The sequence below is a fragment of the Felis catus genome, chromosome C1, assembly GCF_018350175.1.
Source record: "Felis catus isolate Fca126 chromosome C1, F.catus_Fca126_mat1.0, whole genome shotgun sequence".
Classification (NCBI taxonomy): domain Eukaryota; kingdom Metazoa; phylum Chordata; class Mammalia; order Carnivora; family Felidae; genus Felis; species Felis catus.
The window spans coordinates 75499077-75504341 of NC_058375.1; positions in this window are offsets into that span (position 1 = coordinate 75499077).

A 5265-nucleotide genomic window follows, 5' to 3' on the forward strand; every position below is an offset into this window, starting at 1 on the left:
TTCCAAGTTTGGTCCATAAATATTTAGAATTATTATATCCTCTTGTTGGATTGTCCCCTTATTATTGTATAGTGTCCTTCTTTGTCTCTTGTTACAGTCTTTGTTTTAAAGTGCATTTTGACTGATATAAGTATTGTTACTTTAACTTTCTTTTGACATCCATTTGCATGATAAATATTTCTCCATTCTCTCACTTTCCATCTACAGGTGTCTTTTGGTCTGAAATGAGTCTTTTGTAGGCAATATATAGTTGAGTCTTGTTGTTTTTTTTTTTTTTTTTTAATACATTCTATCACCTTATGTCTTTTGATTGGAGTGTTTAGTCCATTTACATTCAAAGTAATTATTGCTAGATATGTATTTATTGCCATTTTGTTATTTGTTTTGTGGTTGTTTTTGTAATTTTACTCTGGTTCTTGCTTCTCTTGCTCTTTTTCATGGTTTGCTGATTTTCTTTAGTGATACACTTTAATTCCTTTCTCTTTATTCTTTGCGTATCTATTGCTGGTTTTTGACTTGTGGTTACCATTAGGTTTGTATATAACATCTTTTGCACAGAGCAGTTGATGGTCACTTAAGTTTGAACCCATTCTTTACTACTCTCCCCCCTTCCTACATTTTAGGTATATGTTATCATATTTTACATCCTTTTATTTGCAAATCCCTTGACTCTTTTTTTATAGAAATACTTATGTTTATGGCTTTTGTGTTTCCTACTTTTCATACTCTCACTTTTGGTCTTTACATTCTACTCAAAGAGTCCCCTTTAACATTTCTTGTAAAGTTGGTTTAGTGGTCAGGAACTTCTTTAGTTTTTGTTTGTCTGAGAAACACTTTATCTCACCTTCTATTCTAAATTATATCCTTTCTGGATAGAGTGTTCTTGGCTGTAGCTTTTTTCTTTTCAGCACTTTCCCTATATCATCACACACACACACACCCCCACCCCGGCCTGTATAGTTTCTGCTGAAAAATCAGCTGATAACTTTTTGAGGTTTCCTTTTTTATGTAACTGTCTTCTTTCTTTTGCTGCTTAAAAAATGTTTTAAACTAATTTTTCCAGTTTGATTACTATGTATCTTGGTGTGGGCCTCCTTTGGTTTATTTACTTGGGGGAATCTCTATGCCTTCTGGATATGGATATCTGTTTCTTCCCCCAGATTAGAGAAGTTCTCAGCTATTACTTCTTTTAATTTTCTGCCCCCTTTTCTTTCTCTTCTCCTTCTGGGATCCCTATAATGCAAATATGATTATGCTTGATGGAATCACTGAGTTCCCTAAGTCTATTCTTATTTTGCATAATTTTTTTCTTTCATTTGTTCAGATTGATTACTTTTCATTACTCTGTCTTCTAGTTCATTAATTCATTTCTCTACTTCTTGCAACCTATTTATTCCTTCAAGTGTATTTTAAATTTAATTTATTGTGTTCTTCTTCTCTTATTGATTCTTTTTTATGTTTTCTATTTCTTAAGGGTCTTACTGATGTACTTCACTCTTTTCTCAATTTTAGTGAGTATCTTTATGATCCTTACTTTAAATTCTTTATTGGGCATGTTACTTATCTCTGTTTCGCTTAGGTCTCTTGCTGTGATTTTTTTTCCTGTTCTTTCATTTGTGACATTCTTACATCTCTTTATTTTGCCTAACACTCTGTGTCTGTTTGTCTGTGTTAGGAAAGTCAACTCTGCCTCTTGCTCTTGAAAGTAGTGGGTAGGTCACGCACTTATATCTTGGGGGTACTGGTTCTCTTCCACAGGAAACATGCAACTGTGTGGACACTGGGGCTGTCAGGGCTGCTCCACAAAGCATGGGTGGGTGGGTTGAGGGGGCAGGGTGCTCATCCTGCATAGGTTGCATAGCCACTGCAGAAACCAGGGCCTGCTGAGGTTGCTCCACAAAACATGCGAGGATGGGACATACAGTTTTAACAAGGTGCTCGTGTCCTTCTAGGAATGTTGGGAGATGCGGTGTTGGCAAAGTTTGTGTGGGTCTTCTGGGCAGTGGGGAGGGATCCACAACACCAGGACTGAGGCAGGGTGTGGTATAAACAACTCAGGTAGTGAATGCATGTCCCACTTGTTCCCGTGGGTGGCTGTGCGTTTAATGTTGAGGGCAGGAGAGGGAAATGATGCCTGCTAGCTCCTTTCTTCCTGGAGAAGTCCCTCAGCAAAGTGGGATTAGTAACTCACTCTCCCTTGCATAAATAAGTGCCTTTCAAAATGCTGCTTTCAAGTTGTGTCTTAGTGGGCCGTTTGCTGTGCTGTCTCTTTAAGGGCAGGGGCTCATCTGCCCATCACCCACTGGGCTCTCTCAGAGCCCAGCCTGCTGATTTTTAAAGTTCCAGGTTTTACATCCCAATGGTTGTAAGCACTCATGAAATTTTGGCCTCTCCAATTTCCAAACAGAATGCTATGGGGATTCCTCTTCCCCTTGCAGCCTCCCCATTGTGATTGTCTGTTTCTCACCCCTCTCTGCACTTGCAGCCCCCTCCCTCTAGTGGTCAGACCCATGGGGTTTAGGTTCCCATCAAGTCCTCAATCTTCTTAACCTCTTCGATGGGGCCTCTTCTCCATATTTAGTTGTTGAGTTTGTTTGGCCAGTCTTTGGGCTCTTTTCTGGGTTGTTTGCTCTTATGAGAGTGTTATTTATCTGTATCCATGGGACCATATGAGTTTAGGGTCCTCGTATTCCACCATCTTACCCAGAAGTCTGATGCTGATGCTTTATTCTGCTTCACCTACTTTGATGTTGAACCCCTCTAATTGAATTTTTCAGTCCAATTATTGCATTTTTTTTCAGTTCTGTAATTTCCTCTTGGTATCTTCTTATATTTTCTCTTTTTTGAAATTCTCATTTTTTTCATGCATTGTTCTCCTGACCTCAGTGAACATTTTTATAACTATTATTATTATTATTATTATTATTATTATTATTATTTTATTTTTGAGACAGAGACAGAGCATGAACAGGGGAGGGGCAGAGAGAGAGGGAGACACAGAATCCGAAGCAGGCTCCAGGCTCTGAGCGGTCAGCACAGAGCCCGACGTGGAGCTCGAACTCATGAACCATGAGATCATGACCTGAGCCAAAGCCAGACGCTTAACCTACTGAGCCACCCAGGCGCCCCTATAACTATTATTTTGAACTCTTTATCAGGTAAATTGTTTATCTCTGTTTCATTAATTTATTTTTCCAAGGTTTTATCATTTCTTTCACTTGGAAATAGTCATTTTCTTCATTTTCCTTGACTCTCTGTGTTGGTTTTTATGCATTAGATAAAACCTCTCCCAGTCCTGAAAAAGTTGTCTCATGTGGGAGATAAACCTTATTGTTTAACCTGTACCTAGTTCAAACCTTTGTGATTATCTAAGCAGCCTTCTTTTTTCTTAGTGGCTCTCAGGTGTTGAGGGTGTGCCAATACCTGTCATTGTCCCAAAGGGGAGGATCTCTGTCAGCACCTAGAGGCAGGCTAATTGGAAACCAGCCTCTCAAGCAGAAACTTTTAAAGTATACAGGTATACCTCTGTTAAAGAAATGCTGGAAGATGGGTGTTTCTGTATGTTCCTTCTGCGCTGAGTCCTGAGGGGATATCCAGTTAAGAACTGTTTCTTTGTTTATTACCATCCTGTTGATCCCATGAACACAAGCCCCACTGACCACTAGAGCCAGGCTATTAAGGGATGTGTCCTCTGTCTGGGTGGCAGCCACAAAAGCCAGGGTGCCAGACAGGTGCACAAGCTCTTTCCTCAGAACACTGGTGACTTAGGACAGGGCAGAGGGAGAGGGCAAAGAGGTGCCTGCTTGCCTTCTGGTCTCTAGAGAGGATTGCAGTGGGCCTCATGATGTGTGTTAAATTAGAATCTTGCCCCTCAGGACACAGCTTTTAATATAAGCAAATAGGCCTCTTTCATTGAAAGACTGGGCATTTGTGTCTACTGCCTCTGTGCTGCACCATGGTGGTGGTGGGGTGTCCAGTTAAGAACTCTTTCTCTATTTATTACAGTTCTGTGGGACCTATGAATGTAAGCTCTTCTGCCCACCAGAGCCAGGTGATCAACGAGTATTCTATAAGCAGTAGCTGTGAAACTGGGGCATGAGACATATACACAGTCTCTTTTCTAGGAGACACCTGTGACTTAGAGCAAGGCAGAGGGAGAAGGTGAAGATGGCACCCACTGGCTTCTGCAGTGTCTGGAGAATATTGAAATTGGCCCCTCGATGTGTTTTAAGTTAGAATCCTGCCCCTCAGGCCAAAGCTTTAGTATAAGCAAATGGTTCTTTCATGGAAAGACTGGTGCATTTCAGTTTGCTGCCTATGCAGTGGGCCTTGGGAGGTTAGCCATGGTGAGTTCACCTGAACCATTTAAGAACTGTCTCTGAGTTTGTTAGAGCCTCATGGGTCTCATGGATGCAAAGCACTGCTAGCCTTTAAAGGTAGATGTTTTAGAGGTCCATCTCTCAGATGGAAGTCTTGAAAGTTGGGCACTGGATGTGGGGTCCAAATCCTTCACTTCTCCAGGAGAAGCTGGAAGATGTGAGTTCCCTCCCAATTGTGTGTTGTTGCAAGGGGTGGGGTTTTGGGCAAGATTGTGTTTTAGCTTCACTTACCTGTTTCCATGTGGGTCTTTTCTCAATTGCCTACAGTGTAGGAGTCACCCAGCTAGTTTTTGGGTTTCTTTCAGAGGGAATTTTCCTATATATAGCTGAAGATTAAATGTATCTGTGGGAGTAGGTGAGTTCCAGAGATTCCTATGTCATGATCTTTAAATGGCTCCCAAGTTTTCCAAGTATATGGTATTTTACCCAGCTTGCAGTATAATGATATTAATCTGAAGTTTGGAGGCAGAGCAGGGAGAAACTACACATACTTTCTGAAGTTTAATTTCACAAAATAGTAGATATACATAAGACTAAGTTTATTGCTTTTACAGTGGGTTCAGTAGCTGAGAACTTCATCCCACAGGAAAGGACAAAACTCTTGGCACATAAGATATAATAAATGATAGTAAGGACATTATTTATTAAATATGTGCTATGATCCATACAGAGTGCTCACTGTTTTATATAGATTACCCTATTTTTATTATTGTAACAAATATTTGCTCCCAATTATACAATAATTGTGGCAACAAGAGATTTAGTAACGTGTCCAAAATCATACAACTGCAAATAAATAGATCTTAAGATTCAAATTCAAGTACCCTGAACCACTTCATTGTACTATTTCTGTATTTGCTGAAGGAATCATCATCATAATCATCAT